This window comes from Lepidochelys olivacea (assembly GCF_965140295.1).
Source record: "Lepidochelys olivacea isolate rLepOli2 genome assembly, chromosome: 2".
Taxonomy (NCBI): Eukaryota; Metazoa; Chordata; order Testudines; family Cheloniidae; genus Lepidochelys; species Lepidochelys olivacea.
In genome coordinates this window covers 112584837-112606407 of record NC_140412.1, presented here as the reverse complement: position 1 = coordinate 112606407, position 21571 = coordinate 112584837, and positions in this window count along the sequence as shown.

Below are 21571 nucleotides of genomic sequence, written 5' to 3'. Positions count from 1 at the left end.
GACTTAAAAATGGCAATTCTTCAAAAAAAAAAAAAAAACCTTCAAAAACAGACTCCAACGAGAGACTGCTGAATTGGAATTAATTTGCAAACTGGACACCATTAACTTAGGCTTGAATAAAGACTGGGAGTGGATGGGTCATTACACAAAGTAAAACTATTTTCCCAAGTTTATTCCCCACTCCCATCCCCCACTGTCAACTGCTGGAAATGGCCCACCTTGATTATCACCCCCCACCACCGGCTCTCTTGCTGGTAATAGCTCACCTTACCTGATCACTCTCCTTACAGTGTGTATGGTAACACCCATTGTTTCATGTTCTCTGTGTATATAAATCTCCCCACTGTATTTTCCACTGAATGCATCCGATAAAGTGAGTTGTAGCTCACAAAAGCTTATGCTCAAATAAATTGGTTAGTCTCTAAGGTGCCACAAGTCCTCCTTTTCTTTTTGTGAATACAGACTAACACGGCTGCTGCTCTGAAACCTGATGATACTTTTGTTATCTTGTTTAATATAGATGAGTCCAAACCAAAATTCCAGATCCAAAGATCCCTTAAACTTTGGGAAAGTTCTGCCTTGGATCAAATCTTGGTGGCTCGAACTCATCTCTGCTCATTACATTTTTTCTGTTTGAGCTGCAAATCTAGCACCTCTTATCCCAGGAGCAAGAAGACAGTATTATTTGTTTACTTACGGTTTATTACTTACGTTTCATGTGGACCTGTGTATGGATAAAAAAAAATTGTACTGCTGACCAAACTAGGGGGAAAAATGTGCACCAAGTTTTGGTGATTGAGAAGTGCAGATTTTGCCTGCTATCGTAAAGAGGAGAGAGAGAGAAATGGGACCTAACAGCAAACGTTTTGTCTGCTCTGAAGTGTAATTCACAGAGGACAGCCCCATTCCAGAAGGCCACTGGCTGGAACAATGCTTCCACAATGTTCTTATTCATTCACTAAGGAATAGGGAGGCATAGAAAGGAAGCGTGGGACCGTGGTTCCTGAGAAACGTAGCCTAGATCATCAGCTAGTGTCAGTTGGTGTAGCTTCACTGAAGGATCTGGACCTTTATAAATTTATATACACACACACTTAATAATCTGCCCTTGAATAGGTCAAACTTGGTCCCCTGGCAGATATACTTATTCGAAATTGTGGTGTTATTTTGAGTATGAAATGCCGTTGACAAGTTTATAACCTCGGTTTAAGAATTTGGAACTCTTCCAGGCTTCATCTTATCAGGATAAGAAGATGTTAGTTTACGCCTTGCTGTCATCCAGGCTTGACTGTTATACTTGACTGCTGATTGGTATCTCTTCCCTTCCTATTTTTTAGTTTTTCTTCAGCTCCTGCAAAATTCTGCAGCTAGATTCAGAAATCAGACTAAACTTGCTTATGTTACTGGTCCTGAGCCTTCGGCTCTGACTGTTACACAGCTGGAGAATTATTTCTCCTATGCTCACAAAATGTACAGTCCGATTTGCACCACGCTGGCAGAGCTGGTAATTGCCATAAGCCCCACAGGCTATACTAGTGGATGATATAATTTGAAGTCCTGAAATGTGCAGCTACCAGCAGTTACAGGCACCACATACATAGTAGTGCAGAGCCCTCATTAGTCCATATGCCAGAAGAGGTAGGGGCCTTATTTTTGCTCATCTCCGCAAAGGAAAGAAAAGGGGAAGTAGTGTTGCAAACCTTTTTGCATCTCAGGCTGTATCCAAATGCCAGCTGCCCACTTCCCTTAAATCAGTTGCCAAGTTGTGATGTGACATGAGATAATTAAATTACCCAGTGAATCTGCTGCTCCTGTTTCCTGTCCGCTAGGTTCTGCATGGGGCACCAGCTACTGTGATCGGGAAGCCACCAGAGGGCACTTTTGCATTTCCTATTAAGGCCCTGCCTTTCAATGTGTGTGATCAGACACTCAGCAATGCTGCTTTCTTGCCAGCATGAGAGAATAATAATTAATACAAAATGGCATTTATATAGCACCTTCCTTCCCTCAGAGGAGCATATAAAAACATCCTTGTGGCAGAGGAATTCAGGTGGTCTATTAGAGTTAGCGCTGAATAAGATTAGGGTCGGTGAGTTCAAAATGGCAAAAGGGATTCACCTACATGATTACAAGTGGCAGGAAGATACTGATGAAGAAGAAAACCTGGGGGTAATAGAGATTAGAAAGTAACCATCAGTCAAATGTTTGGCAGCAGCTATAAAAAAAACTATCATCAAATAATGTATAATAATTGATGATACATTTCATTTCTATAATGCAATTCATCTGATTACCTCAATATACTTTACAAACATTAGCAATTTAATCCCCACAGCACCTGGTGAGGTAGTTAAGGGATAGCCTATTTGGTAAAATATTCAGGGCAAAATTTTCAAAACTGGGTGCCTGCGGTTAGACAGCTAAAGCCATCTTTATTTAAGCACGTAAATAAATGGCTGGATATTCAGAAATGCTGGGCACATGCAGATATCAGAGTTAATGTAGTAATAGTAACTTCATAACAAAGATTTGTAATTTCTGTCTTTCAGCACAGGCAACATAAAGACTGTCTGTGTCTGTGTTCACAGGCGCTGACTTTCCATTGTGCGGGCAGAGAGGGAGGGCCCGACCCTCAGCTCTGCCCCAGGCCTCGCCCCCACTCCACCCCTTCCATCAAGGTCACTCCCTGCCCTGCCTCTTCCCAGCCCGCTCCACCCCCACCCCGCCTCTTCCCACCCTCTTCCGTCCCTTCCCCCGAGTGTGCCACGTCCTCTCTCCCCTCCCCCCCCCCCCCAGCCTCCTGCATGCTGCAAAACATCTGATTGCGGCGCGGGTAGGCGCGGGGAGGGAGAGGTAAGTGCTGATTGGCAGGGCTCACCGGCAGGCAGGAGGAGCTGGGGGGAGGGGGAAGGTGCTGATAGGGGGCCTGCTGGTGGGTGCTCAGTACCCACCATTTTTTCCCCATGGGTGCTTCAGCCCCGGAGCACCCATGGAGTCGGCACCCATGGAGTCGGCACCTATGTCTGTGTTGGTTTCGCCGTGTGCAACAAAGATTTAGGGGACGTCAAAAGTGCTGGAAAGTTCTCTTATTGAACAAAACTGTCATCTGGTCCAAAAATAAAACTCAGCGAGATTGGAAATGAACAAACATAAACTTGGGACACATGACAGTAGAAAACAACAAATGTGAGAGCAAGGATTTGCTTTTCTGGCCTAGCACTGCCAAAGACAAAATTATACACCCCGAGAACCTTTTTAGTAGAGAAAAACAGGGAAGTGTCTAGACATCAAATTAACTTCCGTCAGCTTGACCAAATGTCTACAGTTTGATGTCTAGACACTTTCCTGTTATTTTTCTCTACTAAAGAGGTTCTCGGGCTGTATAATTTTGTCTTTGGCAGTGCTAGGCCAGAAAAGCAAATCCTTGCTCTCACATTTGTAGTTTTCTACTGTCATGTGTCCCAAGTTTATGTTTGTTCATTTCCAATCTCATTGATCATGGAACCACTAGTCTTTCATCATTACAGATCAGACCATTTGTAATTGTTAGTACCTCATGCACTTCTTGGGCTGAATGAAAACCAAAGGATGGATCTGTATATTTTGTACTAAGTATTAAATGCAGTTTTCAGTGTCCAGTTTAATCTGTCCACTTAATATGCCAATACCCAGATCTTGCATCCTGGATACTGAAAAGCTGGGCATTAGCTAATTTACTTGTTTCATCCTCAGATGTAGGCATCTAGTAATGCTCTTGCTTGATTGCCTTGTGCAAGTCTGGTGGATCTAGACAGTCACAGCTCTCTCTGTGTGATTTTTTTCCTCTACTATTATGGAGTTTCCTTGGTCTGTAGGCTCAGATACCTTGACAATTACCATAAATGTTTCCAGTCTCAATCTCTTTAGCCCATTAGAACTTACAGTGCAACTGGAATTGGCATCAATTTTGGAATTCCTGGATAAAGTTCTCTGGTTATCATAACAGTCCCTTTTGACTTTAAAGTCTATGAATCTATGAAGATCCATGACTAGCAATAATCTTATTTCACAATCTTTCACTTTTGCAAATCTCCTTCCCCATGTATCCTCATGTCTTGCTATGTTAACCTTAATTCTGTTCTAAACGCCTCAGAACCAGGATGAGCTATTTCAGTTTTTCTGTTAATTCTGGGATAGGCTCAGGGTAAAGCCCCATGCACACCTACAGCAAAGCGTCATGCAAGCTTGTGATGCTGTGTATAAGAAAGATGACAATTTGTATCATTGTTGCTACCACTGTTATACAATTGCAACAAACCTTCTACAAAGTGTGTCATTTAAGGTGTCAATAAAAAAGTTATGATTTGCTAAGTATGATTATCCTGTTTATATGCATGTATCATCTCTGTATCTGAAGTTATGAATATTGGCTATATACTTGTATCTTAAACTTGTGTTATATTCCTGGGTGACACCCTCAGACAGAATTTACACTGGGGCTAGAAAACTACGTGGTGATGGCCTATCAAGGACACTCCACTCTCACAATGGGCCATTGAAAAAACTCATCCAGTCCAGCTAGCTCTTCCTGAGGATGCTTCAGACAGCAACGAACCAATGGCCGCCCCCTGTGATTCAGCAAAATGTGTAAGGGCATGTGATGTGCTCATGTGACCCTGGGCTCCATCTTAGGCCAGTCACTTTCCACATACAGAGGCTGTGGGCTTTGTTCAAGGTGGTAAATTTCCATGCACATAGCAGAGGATATAAAAAGACTTCTGAGACACTGCCATGTTGTTTCTTCCCTGCCCTAATTCTCTGGACTGAATGTACAACTAAAAGGAACATCTTGAACTATGGATTGAGGACCTTTCAGTCTTTTGGAAGTTACCAGAGAGATTTTACAAGCCAGAAGTCTATTCCATCACTGCTACAAACCTGATATAAGGACTTTGCAATCGTTTGTATGTATATAATCTATTAACCATGTAACTCCCTTATTTTATTAATAAATCTTTAGTTCGTCTACTAAGGATTGGCTGACAGTGTGATATTTGGGTAAGATCTGAGATATATATGGATCTGGGGTAAGCATCTGATCCTTTGGGATCAGTAAGAACCTCACATGTGAAATGGGTTTTCAGTAACCTCTCACTATATTAGACTTGGTTGTCTGGATGGGAGCCAAAGACTGGAATCCTTAAAGGGGACTGTGTTTGGCTTTTGGTTAACCAGTGTGGAACTGCAGCTCTTTTGTTACTGGCTTGGGGAATCTAATTATAGAGTAAACCCCCAGTTTTGAGAATTGTCTGCCCTGTTTCTTGCAGTCTGCCCTGAGTGTGGCCTTCTCAGTGTGGCCCATCACAGGCACCCTGTCACATAAGCCAACTAATGATCAAATAGTAAAAATGGAAAAGCCAACAGTAAGAGAAACGTCACTGCTGGGGAGACAGCAGTGAGTGTCAGAGCGGCTCAACCAGGAATGAAGGGCATGAGGAGGAATGTAAGGTGTGTTAGGTATAAGGAAGTAAAGTGTATTGAGGGGAACCAGTGATGGAGGGAGAAGTAGTGAGCAAGGAGTAGTTGTGAGAAGGAGACAATGAGTGGGCAATGGGCGGGTGGATGTAGGACGGCCAGGATGACTGAGGGTGTAGAGGCAGACTGGAGAGGAAAGACTGAGGGTAATGGAGACAAGGAGGGAGAGCCTGAAAGGGGGTTAGAAGAAAATGAGGGAGAATTTGTGGATGGGGGGAAGAGAGAGTCAGACGTTGATGGAGGTGGGAAAGTTGATGGAAAGACAGGATGAAATACTACTGGAAAGGAAGGAGAGCAATATATGAAAATATGGAGGAAGAGTGATGAACTGGGGTAGAGAAAGATGAATTAGCCCAAAAGAGAAACCCTGTAAAGATAAATTAAAAACAGATATCTCAGAGATGTGGATGAATTAAAAAAAGAATGAAGGAATAGAAAGGGGAAAGAAGGAATAATAAAAGTTAGGGAAATAATACTAAATATAGTCATTTTAATGTAATAAAGTTTAATGCCAGAATGTTACAATACACATAAATTAAAGAATATTTTCTGAGTGGCCCATAAAGTTGCACATTAATTCTTTTCAGCTTTGATGTCTTACATTACATAATGCATAATGGGGCGGGAGCAGGGGTGCACACATGTGCATGTCCTGTACAAACAGTTATGGTAAATTTAAGGGAATGATTGTACAATATTTGGAGCCACTAAAAACACACAACACAAACCACTACCACCTACCAATCCAACCCTCAGAGGAGGAGGCTTATTTGGGAGGGCTGGGTAAAGTTAGTGATGATAGAGAGAGGTGGAGGACAGGATGCCAGATTTAGGTGGGCTGAAGTGCCCATGAATGGGGGCCCAGCTGGGACAAGGTGTTTGTTTTGGAATTAGAAATAACAGTTTTGATCTAAGAAGGATATCACAGCCATTCGAAAATCTCAAGAGGGTGAGAACTATCAACCATAGAACTTATTTTAAAAGTTGTAGCCAAGATTTTGAATATAGCAGTCTAACTAAAGGCTCCTAAATCTCTATTTAGGCACATAAATAAGTAGTCAGATTTTCAGAAATCCTGAGCACCTATGAGTTCAGTCTTCTGAGTAACTGATTCAAGGCCTTATTCTCTGTAGTGTTCAGGATTATCAGGCCAAAAGTATATTTCTCATAAAGACACAGAATTGATACTCACAAAAGTTCTAAATTCCAAGTCCGGTGTACCCTACTAGTTTGAGTCTGGTTCGACTCTGGTATTTCTCTATTCTAATCTCAGTTCTGAGACCGATGCCCTCTGTGCAAGACATGGCCTAGTTTCTTGTGCAGGTCACTTAATTTCTCTGTTTTGTTTCCCCATCTGTGAAATGGAGATAAGAGTTAATTACCCGCCTCACAGGGGGTTAATTACCTAATATTTATAAAGTGCTTACATGTTGAAAGCCCTATATGGATGTTTTTTCTTTATAAACAATGTTCAGGTACCTAGAGAACAGAAGAGGAGCTTTTCATATAATTAAAATTAAATGAACAAATTGCTATAGAATTGCCATGCATTAGATCAGTATTATATCCATTTGTTATTATTATGTATATTATAGTGTGATCTCACCTACTGATTTAAATCTGGATTGTGCTCCATTGTGCTCAGCACTGTACAAACTCGGAGCACTAATGATCTAATTTGTCATTGCTAAATTCTGTATTATTTCTACAGCACCCAAAGTATGTATCACAAAATAAATAAGCTGTGACTGCAAATGACATTTGGCTGTCTGTCAAAGCCAAATTAAAGTATGGAATGAAGGCCATGTTCCAGGTTGTGTTGTGCCTGCTTTGCATGGGTCCAGCCAGAAGAAAAAAAAAACCGCCATAAGCCAGATGTACTTGACAAAAGAAGGATTTCCTCTGAATAGGGGCATCCTATATGGTATCCTCCATATTGACCCACAATTTAAGGGAAAAGAGGTATGGCTAAGGAGTTCCGGCTTCTTGGTGAGCCCTGGCTGTTGAAATGACTCTGGGGCACCATTGCCAGACAGATAAAGTAAAGAAGCCCTCAGCCTGCTCTGCGTTATGCCAGGAACTAGACTAGCACCAAAATGGCCCCAGAATGAGAACTGAACTCAAGGTGGGCTTACTGCTACCTTTGCTCTCCATATGCCTGACCTGTGCTGTGCTGAGCACAGCTTGGACTTAATCCAGGATCTGGCCCTGAATCTGTAGGTGTAAAATTGAACCTTAACTGAAGTATAGCTCTCCCTAGCACCACCGGGAGCGGTTTCCAAAAGGGAAAAGAAAGGCAAAAATGAAGAAATGAAATACAGTAGAAGCTCAATCAAGTGCTCTTCACAGGAGCTCACCCCTCAGAATTTGTAGTGACCTTACTCGTGACAGTGTAGTTTTTCCTAGGTTTTTCAACAAGCAAAATGAAAAAAGAGTAAATCCATCATGTAGCATCATATTGACACGAACATGGGTCATCAGCAGGTTTAGAACCTTTAGATCCACAGCACGTATCTCTTCCGCTTGAGCTGACAGCGTAAAGGACAGTAGTAATAGGTTGTCATCCTCTATGTGGGCCATCCAGTAGAGGCAGACAAGGCACTCATTTTGAGAGTGGGTTTCACAGCACATTCCAGGCATATGGAACGCAAAGGTAGCATTAATTCCAGGTTCTGAGAGGAATACTCTAGTGGTTACAGACCCTTCTGTCTCTGGCTCATCCAGCCTGCCCATATCCCAGTCCCACCTGTTGGCTTCTTGGCTCAGTCCCAGTCTCCCCATCCCCATTCCGTTCATCTCCTTGTCCCAGTCTACACACACACAGACTCCCGCACCCTATGGACTCCTTGTTCCAATCCCAGTCTTCCCCTAAGCTCTTCATCTCAGTCCCAAAATCCCCAACACCAACTCATCCTAGTCCCAGTCCCAGCCCTAGGGTGAGGTGGGGAGGCTGAGCACCCCAGCTCTCCGGAGGAAGGTGGAGAGCCAGACGGGAAAGAAACTGGGTGCTCAGCCATTCAGCAGTTTGCCCCGAGGTTCTTGTCAATTTCACTTTCTGCAGCAGGGACAACTGACTAGAGCCTCTGAGCCAGGCAGCTGGAGAGCTGGAAAATTCCTTTTCAGTTCTTTCTAAACAGAATTTTTCTAGAAATCCCTTCCCATGAAAAATGTGGTATTTTCAACTCAATTCATGATGACAGTTTTTTTCAAAAAAACCACCTTTTTTTGGCAGGAAGGGATTGCTCATCTTCCAGCCAGCTCTACTGTCAGACTCTTTACTGAGCATCTGCAAACTGAGATTTTTCAGAAACGTATAACTTGGCCAAATGTGGGTGGATTGTCATTGGGGTGGCAAAAGACACAGCCCTGACAACAGGGTGACACCCCTTTGCCAAATTGCAAGTCCTGCTCCAAAGCATAGACGCTCTAGAGCTTCTCATTAAAAAGCTTGTCAGACATTTTTTACTTAGGAAAAACAACATATTTTCTGCTAATTTGATTCTAAGAAATGGCAGATACATTTCTGCCTAAATTCAGGCTAAGATAGACACATGGCCTGGAAAATTTCAGCCCAAATGGTTTAAGTTTAGCAAAGTTATAAACACCTGAAACTAGGATTTTATAATAAAACGTGTCAGGCAACCTTAACTATAGGCATCACTACCCTGTGCTACCTATAGTAAGTAAGATCCATTTAAATTTGACATGGGAGGAGAGAATATTTTGATAACTGCTTGGATTTAACAGAAGCTGAATAAGCAAGATAGCAACCTACACTAATTTACATGTTAATTTAAATAAACCTATGTCATTAGAGAGATTCACATGTACATTTAAAAAGCCAGAAGCATAACTTCCATCCATTCCCAGGCACTGCGAATAATAATAATTATAATAGCTCTTATATAGTTGAGGAAGACTTTTACAGAATCATAGAAGATTAGGATTGGAAGAGACCTCAGGAGGTCATCTAGTCCAATCCCCTGCTCAAAGCAGGACCAACACCAACTAAATCATCCCAGCCAGGGCTTTGTCAAGTCGGGCCTTAAAAACCTCAAAAGATGGAGATTCCACCACCTCCCTAGAAACCCATTCCAGTGCTTCACTGCCCTCCTACTGAAATGAGAGACTAGATTGCATAACATGGTTAAATGCTGGAAATTTCCTTAGTGCTAACTCTGAAGACATTGTGGGCCAAATCCTCAGCTCTTGTAGAATCTGAGAATATCGCTCTGGTGCAACTGAGGGTCTGGCCCTGCAAATATCAGAAATACCTGGCTGACATTACAGACCTGTTTGGGCTCAGCACTAACAGGGGCATCATATAAAGTTAAAAGGTAGCGTGTATAAAACTGTAATTTGATACATCCTAATGTATGGAACAGAGACTTGGCCAGTCACAAGAAAATAAATCTGTATGTTCACCACCATGTAAATGAAGATGTTGACAAGGTCAAGTGGTTGGACACGCTGTGATAGGAAACAAAATGAGGTTGTGAGAGGACTATTGTTGGTTGCCCCAACTGAAGACAAGTTGAGAGGCTAGGCTATTTTGGAATGGACATGTCTGGTGGAGACCTGAGACATATATTGATAGGATGGCCTTTGTAATCATTGTGGATGGAAGACGAGCAAGGGGGAGGCCAAAGATTCTGTACATGGACTGGATATCAGCGGACCTTAGAGAGACCTATTTGCAAAACAGCCTGGCATACAATCATGAGTTTTGGAAGAAGGCTCTAAAAGTCACTGATCCCAATTAGGGAAGTGACGAGAAAAAAGAAGAAGAGTCATTGCTATCAGCTCCACAAAGGTAGATCCCTTTATCCACTCCTTTATCTTCTCTTAGACCCACCAACATAGATCCAGTTGCAGGACTGATGACTTCATTTTCAAAGACAAGTCCCAATTTACTTGTGCTGAGTAGTGCCCCATGCCTTTCTGGCTGCTGGATGGGAAAAGTTGGGTATTGTTTTATTTTAATCCACACAGAAAAATATCTGAACTGAATTGGAGAGAACGAAAATAATAAATGTGATTACCAGGTACCCTGAGAGGCTGCTGATTGGGTGACTAGCATGGTAACATCAGTGAAGCTAAACAAAAACCGAATCTGCCTAGTCCTGGAAGATTTAAAACGTGATGAAAGGGAAGCTTTACCTGTCGTGTAGAGCAGAAAATGTTACACTGTAGTGACAATGCTGTATTGTTTTTTAGACTGGCTACACATCAGTGGCTTTGGCAAATACGGCTAAAGGAGGAATGCTGGAAGCTGTGTACTGTACATTACATTTTGTCCAGCATAATGTTGATTCACGTGATCTCTCTTTAATAGCTCATCTGCAGTGTAAGAATCCCAGAAATGTCTGAGAGTTTGGAAATTCTAGAGGTGACATTTGGATATGTGTTTAGAAATACATGGCAGAAGCATGATCAGAGTCTCGCATTGCAGCTAGAAGCAACAACCTTGAAACTGCAAGAAAGTACAAAGTCTGGCTGAATGAAGTAGGCTTCACTGGGCATCTACTGACTAAGCAGAAAATGTTTCATGCCAAATCCTGGAAAGGTAAGGGCCATTCACAAGATGCCAGAGCCCCAAAATAAAGTGGTACTCATGAGAAATGGATAGGATCCAGTACTGGGCACAGTCCATTCCCAAACTCTGTGAAGTGTTCCATTGAGAAAATAAGGTTGAATGGCACTGAGAACAAAAGCAACAGAATGGCTTCTATGAGCCAAAAAACTGGGTTTCAGATGTTCCTGTCATCCAGCCCAGCAGTGAAGCAGTGCCAGTAAATCTGTTCACTGAGGCAAGCTTTGAGGATTAAGGAGCAGCGATTTTGCAAGATTGAAGCCAGTCTGAGTTTAAAAATAATGGTGCCAGTAACTGTACATAAGAGCTGTTCAGGTGCAGACTGGCACAGTAGAGCTGCAACATGAAACTGTGGGTTGCAGGTGCATTTAAAATCGGTGGGCCTGGTTCACCACTGGCTCAGCCCTTATTATTTAGTGTTAATTATTTCTGTTTTATTATTATTCATTATTTGTGTTGCACTCGCTCTTAGAGGCCCTGTAGAGAATATAGGCTGACATTACACCTGGGTTTGCATTTGAATGTAGGCATGAGTGATAGGCCCAAAGAGTGTGACTAGACCGTATGAACTCATGAGACAGAAAGATGTTTGTGTTAAACTTGTTGTGACCTTTGAAATACCAGCATTATCTTATTTAAGGTTTGGGATGAGGTAATAGAAACAAAGAAAAACATAGTTAATTGGACACCAAGTGCCCAGTAGTTAGGGAAACTTATGGCAAAATGAGATAAGAAGAAAACTTTGAAGAAAGATGCCTAGTCATTAATCTTGTCTTGACTGGAGCAGAGGACAGTGTCCAGCCCTAAACTGCTAAGGTCTGATAACCACCAATGACATCACTTTTTTAGGATAGTGTATAAGAAACAAGGTTCTTTAGAATTTTCTTTGTCAGAGCTTTTCATATGGAATCACACCATGATTGGAAGGTATCTCCTGGGCCTGATCCTGTTGTAAGTATTTGGACAATGCATGTAACTGTATTGTTAAGGTATGGAATATAAGTGCTTGTATTTGTATTTTGGATGTAATCAGCACCATGTGACCTTTGGACTAATAAAGGAATGCTTGTGTGGAAGCTGAGTCATGGTTAGACCTTAGGAAAATTATTTCCAACAGGCCCTAACTAAGATCAAGGCCCCACTGTGTTAGATATTGTACAAACACATGAGAGATGATCCTGGCCTTGAAAAGCTTACAGTCTAAAAAGGTAAGACAAACAAGGGATGGAAGGAGAAACAGACACAGAGAGGTGAAGTAACTTGCCTAAGGTCACAGAGGAGGTTAGTGGCAAAGCCAGGAATATAGTCACGTCTCTTAAGTCCCAGTCTAGTGCCCCCTCCACTACAAGTCCATGATGCCTATACACCTGTCCAAAGCAGTTGTGAAAAGCTATCAAATTGGATCAGCAAATTACACTCCCTTTGCGTGGGTATAAATGACTATGTAAGAGATAAAAGCAGAAGAGGAAGCACAGAAAGAAGTCAGTAGTCTATATAAAGGGGGTATTTTTATTTTAAATCCCACAAACAGTAAATTAATGTGACTTAGAAAAAGTCAGATAAAATAAAGATCTCTCTGCAGAAAGTCATCCCAGCAAAAGTACCAGGCCCCAGATCCTCAATGATATCCAAGCCCTTGATGCTCATTGATCTCAATGGGACTTAGGAGCCTGAATATCTTTGGGTATGTCTACACTACGAAATTAGGTTGAATTTATAGAAGTCGGTTTTTTAGAAATTGGTTTTATATATTCGAGTGTGTGTGTCCCCACAGAAAATGCTCTAAGTGCATTAAGTGCATTAACTAGGCGGAGTGCTTCCACAGTACCGAGGCTAGAGTCGATTTCCGGAGCATTGCACTGCGGGTAGCTATCCCACAGTTCCCGCAGTCTCTGCTGCCCATTGGAATTCTGGGTTGAGATCCCAATGCCTGATGGGGATAAAACATTGTCGTGGGTGGTTCTGGGTACATATCGTCAGGCCCCCGTTCCCTCCCTCCCTCCGTGAAAGCAAGGGCAGACAATCGTTTCGCGCCTTTTTTTCTTGAATTACCTGTGCAGACGCCATACCACGGCAAGCATGGAGCCCGCTCAGGTAACCATCACCGTATGTCTCCTGGGTGCTGGCAGACGTGGTACTGCATTGCTACACAGCAGCATCAACTCATTGCCTTGTGGCAGCAGACGGTACAGTACGACTGGTAGCCGTCATCGTCATGTCCGAGGTGCTCCTGGCCATGTTGGCCAGGAGCGCCTGGGCAGACATGGCCGCAGGGACTAAATTTGGAGTGACTTGACCAGGTCATTCTCTTTAGTCCTGCAGTCAGTCCTATTGAACCATCTTATGGTGAGCAGGCAGGCGATACAGATTGCTAGCAGTCCTACTGTACCATCTTCTGCCAGGCAGGCAAGAGATGAGGATGGCTAGCAGTCCTGCTGCACCATCTTCTGCCAAGCAGCTATGAGATGTGGATGGCTTGCAGTCCTTCTACACCGTCTGCTGCCAGCCAAAGATGTAAAAGATAGATGGAGTGGATCAAAACAAGAAATAGACCAGATTTGTTTTGTACTCATTTGCTTCCCCCCGTCATTGCTCTAGGTCACACTGCAGTCACTCACAGAGAAGGTGCAGCGAGGTAAATCTAGCCATGTATCAATCAGAGGCCAGACCAACCTGCTTGTTCCAATAAGAACAATTACTTAGGTGCACCATTTCTTATTGGAACCCTCCGTGAAGTCCTGCCTGAAATACTCATTGATGTAAAGCCACCCCCTTTGTTGATTTTAATTCCCTGTAAGCCAACCCTGTAAGCCATGTCGTCAGTCGCCCCTACCTCCATCAGAGCAACGGCAGACAATCGTTCTGCGCCTTTTTTCTGTGCTGACACCATACCAAGGCAAGCATGGAGGCCGCTCAGCTCACTTTGGCAATTAGGAGCACATTAAACACCACACGCATTATCCAGCAGTATATGCAGCACCAGAACCTGGCAGAGCGATACCGGGTGAGGAGGCGACGTCAGCGCAGTCACATGAGTGATCAGGACATGGACACAGATTTCTCTGAAAGCATGGGCCCTGCCAATGCATGCATCATGGTGCTAATGGGCAGGTTCATGCTGTGGAACTTCTGGGCTTCTGGGCTCGGGAAACAAGCACAGACTGGTGGGACCGCATAGTGTTGCAGGTGTGGGACGATTCCCAGTGGCTGCGAAACTTTCGCATGCGTAAGGGCACTTTCATGGAACTTTGTGACTTGCTTTCCCCTGCCCTGAAGTGCATGAATACCAAGATGAGAGCAAGCCTCACAGTTGAGAAGCGAGTGGCGATAGCCCTGTGGAAGCTTGCAACGCCAGACAGCTACCGGTCAGTTGGGAATCAATTTGGAGTGGGCAATTCTACTGTGGGGGCTGCTGTGATGCAAGTAGCCCACGCAATCAAAGATCTGCTGATATCAAGGATAGTGACCCTGGGAAATGTGCAGGTCATAGTGGATGGCTTTGCTGCAATGGGATTCCCTAACTGTGGTGGGGCCATAGACGGAACCCATATCCCTATCTTGGCACCGGAGCACCAAGCCTGTGAGTACATAAACGACAAGAGGTACTTTTCAATACTGCTGCAAGCTCTGGTGCATCACAAGGGACATTTCACCAACATCAACATGGGATGGCCGGGAAAGGTACATGATGCTCGCATCTCCAGGAACTGTGGTCTGTTTCAAAAGCTGCAGGAAGGGACTTTATTCCCAGACCAGAAAATAACTGTTGGGGATGTTGAAATGCCTATAGTTATCCTTGGGGACCCAGCCTACCCCTTAATGCCATGGCTCATGAAGCCGTACACAGGCAGCCTGGACAGTAGTCAGGAGCTGTTCAACTACAGGCTGAGCAAGTGCAGAATGGTGGTAGAATGTGCATTTGGACATTTAAAAGCACGCTGGCGCACTTTACTGACTCGGTTAGAGCTTAGCGAAACCAATATTCCCACTGTTATTACTGCTTGCTGTGCGCTCCACAATATCTGTGAGAGTAAGGGGGAGACGTTTATGGCGGGGTGGGAGGTTGAGGCAAATCGGCTGGCTGCTGGTTACGTGCAGCCAGACACCAGGGCGGTTAGAAGAGCACAGGAGGGTGCGGTATGCATCAGAGAAGCTTTGAAAGCCAGTTTCATGACTGGCCAGGCTACAGTGTGAAAGTTCTGTTTGTTTCTCCTTGATGAAACCCCCCGCCCCTTGGTTCACTCTACTTCCCTGTAAGCTAACCACCCTCCCTTCCTCCCTTCGATCACCGCTTGCAGAGGCAATAAAGTCATTGTTGCTTCACATTCATGCATTCTTTAATCATTCATCACACAAATAGGGGGGTGACTACCAAGGTAGCCCAGGAGGGGTGGTGGAGGAGGGAAGGAAAATGCTACACAGCACTTTAAAAATTTACAACTTTAAAATTTATTGAATGCCAGCCTTCTGTTTTTTGGGCAATCCTCTGTGGTGGAGTGTCCGGTTGGCCGGAGGCCCCCCCACTGCGTTCTTGGGCGTCTGGGTGTGGAGGCTATGGAACTTGGGGAGGAGGGTGGTTGGTTACAAAGGGGCTGCAGTGGCAGTCTGTGCTCCAGTTGCCTTTGCTGCAGCTCAACCATACACTGGAGCATACTGGTTTGGTCCTCCAGCAGCCTCAGCATTGAATCCTTCCTCCTTTCATCATGCTGCCACCACATTTGAGCTTCAGCCCTGTCTTCAGCCCGCCACTTACTCTGTTCAGCCCGCCACCTCTCCTCCCGGTCATTTTGTGCTTTCCTCCACTCTGACATTATTTGCCTCCACGCATTCGTCTGTGCTCTGTCAGTATGGGAGGACAGCATGAGCTCAGAGAACATTTCATCACGAGTGCGTTTTTTCTTTCTTTCTAATCTTCACTAGCCTCTGGGAAGGAGAAGATCCTGTGATCATTGAAACACATGCAGCTTTTGGAGAAAAAAAAAGGGACAGCGGTATTTAAAAAGACACATTTTATAAAACAGTGGCTACAGTCTTTCAGGGTAAACCTTGCTGTTAACATTACATACATAGGACATGTGCTTTCGTTACAAGGTCGCATTTTGCCTCCCCCCACCGCATGGCTACCCCCTCAACCCTCCCCCGTCCCCGTGGCTAACAGCGGGGAACATTTCTGTTCAGCCACAGGCAAATAGCCCAGCAGGAATGGGCACCTCTGAGTGTCCCCTGAAGAAAAGCACCCTATTTCAACCAGGTGACCATGAATGATATCTCACTCTCCTGAGGATAAGACAGAGAGATAAAGAACAGATGTTGTTTGAACTCCAGCAAGCATACACTGCAATGCTTTGTTGTACAATGATTCCCGAGTACGTGTTACTGCCCTGGAGTGGTAAAGTGTCCTACCATGGTGGATGGAATAAGGCTGCTCTCCCCAGAAACCTTTTGCAAAGGCTTTGGGAGTACATCCAGGAGAGCCGCGAATGCCAGGGCAAATTAATCCTTTCACATGCTTGCTTTTAAACCATGTATAGTATTTTAAAAGGTACACTCATCAGAGGTCCCTTCTCCGCCTGCCGGGTCCTGGAATCAGCCTTGGGTGGGTTCGGGGGGTACGGGCTCCAGGTCCAGGGTGAGAAACAGTTCCTGGCTGTCGGGAAAACCGATTTCTCCGCTTGCTTGCTGTGAGCTCTCTACAACCTCATCATCATCATCATCTTCATCCCCAAAACCTGCTTCCGTGTTGCCTCCATCTCCATTGAAGGAGTCAAACAACACAGCTGGGGTAGTGGTGGCTGAACCCCCTAAAATGGCATGCAGCTCATCATAGAAGCGGCATGTTTGGGGCTCTGACCCGGAGCGGCCGTTCACCTCTCTGGTTTTCTGGTAGGCTTGCCTCAGCTCCTTAAGTTTCACGCGGCACTGCTTCGGGTCCCTGTTATGGCCTCTGTCCTTCATGCCCTGGGAGATTTTGACAAAGGTTTTGGCATTTCGAAAACTGGAACGGAGTTCTGATAGTACGGATTCCTCTCCCCATACAGCAATCAGATCCCTTACCTCCCATTCAGTCCATGCTGGAGCTCTTTTGCGATTCTGGGACTCCATCATGGTCACCTCTGCTGATGAGCTCTGCATGGTCACCTCTGCTGATGAGCTCTGCATGGTCACCTGCAGCTTGCCACGCTGGCAAACAGGAAATGAGATTCAAAAGTTTGCGGTTCTTTTCCTGTTTACCTGGCCAGTGCATCTGAGTTGAGAGTGCTGTCCAGAACGGTCACAATGGAGCACTCTGGGATAGCTCCCGAGGCCAATACCATTGAATTGTGTCCACAGTACCCCAAATTCAACCCAGCAAGGCCGATTTAAGTGCTAATCCACTTATCAGGGGTGTAGGAAGGAAATTGATTTTAAGAGCCCTTTAAGTCGAAAAAAAGAGCTTCATCGTGTGGACGGGTTCAGGTTTACATCGATTTAACGCTGCTAAATTCGACCTAAAGTCCTAGCGTAGACCAGGGTTTTGAGGATCTGGGCCTATGCCTAGATTCTGCTATGAGATTCCCACAGCCGCAGGAGGTGCACAGAGCTCATTGCAGGATTAGGCCATAGAATATGCCTGTCTGAGTGCTGTGTTGAGCCTGATTTGTTTAGGTGCTGGAGACTAATTTTAAAGGCCATTGGTTTCAGCCCCTCTTTTCTCTCAGCTGGCTTTTGTTGTTATATTTTTGTTTCATAGTTTCCCCCTGGTTTGGATGTTAACCACTAAAACCAATTTGACACCTTAGCCTTCCGCAGTCATCAACACCAACCATTCATAAGCACACAGAACAACAGAAGCACTAATATAATTACCTGGTATGATAGACCAGACCAAATCAAACAAAAACAGCTAATTAGTATTTTGCAGTGTTGTTGTAGCTGTGTAGATGCCAGGATATAAGAGAGACAAGGTGAGTGAGGTAATAGCTTTTTAGTTTCTCACAGAAGTTGGTGCAATAAAAGACATTACTTCACCCACCTTGTCTAGTAAGTATTTGACTGTTCCCCATTCATTTCACTAGGAAGCTGTAGTTCTGTATTCTTAGCACAGAGGGTGCTGTGTAAGGGTATAAATAGCAGCACTCACCAGTTCCTTTATGTGATCTAAAATGGCATCCATCAGCAAGTACAGCTCTTCTCTTGGATCCAGAGAAAATCTTGAATTCTGAAAAACACTCCTCTGAGGTCAGAATGTCTTTTTGTAATATAAGAGCCAGAGGAAGGAAGAAACTTTCTTTGCAGTTGGTTTCTCCTTATCTTGCCTCTTGGGGATTCATATATGGTTACAGTGAGAACAGCTCTTCTCCTTTGGCTTTTTCATCTCTTTGGTGGATTGTTCCATTGCAAAGACTGATTACACCCACTAGAGAGTAAATGTAAAACAAATGGTAATGTGAACACCTTCTGTGAGAACTAGGGGAAATAATGTACTGCTGAGAAAGTGAGGTAAGAAAAAAATATCACCCATAACATGCCATCTGGAAAAGAATGCAAATAAAGAGTGATTCCATAGGAACTCTGTAAGAGGTAGAAACAGATGGAGTTTTTCATTCAAAAGGTGTTTTTTGTTTTGTTTTGAGTCTTTTGGGGTTTTGGTTTGGTTTGTTTGTTTGTTCAAATTAAATATGGCTTTTTTATCAAAATGAAAATTTCAGAGGAAACTGTCTAATTTTGCTAAAAAGGATTTGTGGGGAGAAGAAGGTTGTCAAAAAAACAAACCCACAATATTTTGGCCAAAAACTGAAAAATGTTTAAGTCTTAATTGCTGAAAACAAAATATTTTTCAGTTTCCAGACAAATTTTTTCAGTTTGCTGAACGTGTTCTGGTTTTTGCCATAAACTGGAAAACAGTTGAAGAAAAATGTTGACAAAAATGAAAAATTTTGGTTTAGTTTGAATTTTTTTTTTGTAGGAACAAAACATTTCCCAGCCAGCTCTGGTAAGAATGCAAAATGCCAGATAAACCATGGGCTATGATAGGGAAGATTTCTGCCTAAAGACCAGTTCCTGTGTGGACTGCTGCTCAGAAATTTGGGCATAGGTAGCTGGGCACTATTTGGCAGTGATGTACTACCAATATCTTAATATTTTAACAAAAACTTCCTTCTTAGCATTGTTCCGGGGTATGTATGCTTGCAGACAAGTGGCAAGAGGGACTGGAGAATCGATTAATTTGAACAAAAATGTTGTCTCATAAGAAGAAATTGGGAAGACTGGAATGCCACTGTTCTATTCAGTGCATTTGCTATATATGTATGCATTGCCCCTACGATGTTGCCAGCTCTCATGATTTTATTGTGAATCTTGCTCTATTTGGTGTTTTTCTTAATGTCCCAGCCCCTGGATTCCTGTGATTATGTGAGAATCTCAGGTGCATTTTAAAAAATGTGTAACCTAAAGGCTCAAAAACCAAAAGGCAAATAAAAAGAAGCTAAGCTTTATTATTTTATTTAAAAGCTCATGCTTGTTAACACAGTCTCATGGTTTTGGGGAGCCTGGCTCATGGATTTTGAACACTGAAGGTTGGCAATCCTGAAACTACACTGAGTACTTTGCTCAAGCTGTATCATCTGAGTGAGATAGGGTGGAGAGGGAGGAAGACCCTTACAGACAGATATGAGGAGATCTTTCTCCAGGAAATTGTTCTAAAGTACCAATCATCTGATGCAATCTGGTTTATTCGATAAGTACGAATTTTTCTCTTCAGCAGTATTTTATGAGCCTTGGGATCGGATCAGCTTTAGATGGGTTTTGTGGGTTCAGTTGCACCCACAGAAAGCATGAAAACAAGAGTGCAACCCTCCCCCATGAGGGGGGGAAGGATTGGGGAACTGCATTCACTCCTTTGCACAAGAAACTATGCATAGCTCAGGTCCTGCATCATGTTGGTGTTGCTCCTAGCCATGTCACTGTGTGATGATGTCAGAGTCATGCACCTCTGTGAAGGCCTGAAGAACAAAATGTACAAGAAGGAGCAGTGGGGTGCTGGAGGGAGATGTTTGATGCCCCCATGTGTCCCAGTCTCCAGGCAGTAAGGACGTGGGGATGGATGCCTAGCTGGGCTGACTCCCCCACCACGTCCCAGGTGGTGTCTCTCTCGCCACTGTGAGCACACCCATTGAATCGGGAGGCTGTACCCTTACCACTGTCCAGGCTGTCTGTGGGAAGGATGATCTATCAGTACTTGCGGGGGGGTGATAGGGAGGAAGGGCTGAATACTAGAAGAGACAGTGAAATCACCCCAATCCTCTATGTAGAATTTTAACAAGGGTTTTCAGGAACTCCTCAAGGTACTCCAGTACGCTGCTGCTTATTGGTTTACTAAGGCAGTAACCTGGCTGATAGTCCCAATTATTGTTATGCTTCTTGCAGGCCAGTGTCTACTAAACTTTTAGGGCCAGGTTATGGAAGACTCTCTCATTGATGTGCAGGGTGGATTTGATTTAAATCATGATTTAAATCACTAGTCAGGAAGAATCAATTTAATCATGATTTTCTACATAAAAGTGCATTCATGTTGGTTGTTATAACCTGAATACATATTCTTCACAACCCAGAGATAGATGTAGGTTTCATTTTTAGAAGGTACTGTACACACTATACATTTTTAAAGTGATTTATTTTGAAAACTTTTCAGATTAGTTTTACAGCTATATCAGAAAATGAATGATTATTTGGTTATTTCATTTACCAAAGGTAATTGAAGCAGATATTTATGAAGTCATTGGAAGGTGAACTACCTCCAATTTAACAAGTTAATCATTAATATTTGGAGGATTTTCTTGCCATGCTGTATTAGGAGGAGAACATCACCAGACAGACATTTAAATTGTTTTATTTAACTAAAACAACAACGTTAAGTATTCTGGATTTTTTTATTCAACAGCAAATGTATAATATTTTAACAAAACAGCATATGTCCCTCACTTCTCACGTTTATGTCCAGACTTCTTCTCCTTGTCCAGATCTATTCCGCCCCCAACAATCTTCTATTCATTGAACTTTTTGAAACTTTGCACTTTTAGAGAGAGGTAAGGGATTGACCCTGTGTACACAAATTTGCAGAGGGACAATAGGGTTGAGGTCTGTTATTTCTCATCTCTATATATTTATTTATTTTAAAACTTTTTTGCTGTTAACAAGCATGTTATCTCTGGAGACACAAATCCACAGTTTGAGACCTGCAAAACTAAGCATCTCTGGTGGTATCTTCTAGACTGAGCACTGAGTCCCATTGGGTAGATAGAAAGATTAACCTAAATAATCTATACATAAGTCCTTGGAACCCCATAAGATTGGGTTCCTAATCCATGAACTATTGGAACTCATTTACAAAACTTTTCTTAAACATTACATGAATATATTGTCTCATACTATAGAATTAGAATGTATAATCCCTATTCCATGATGAGATATCTTTGAGCTATAATG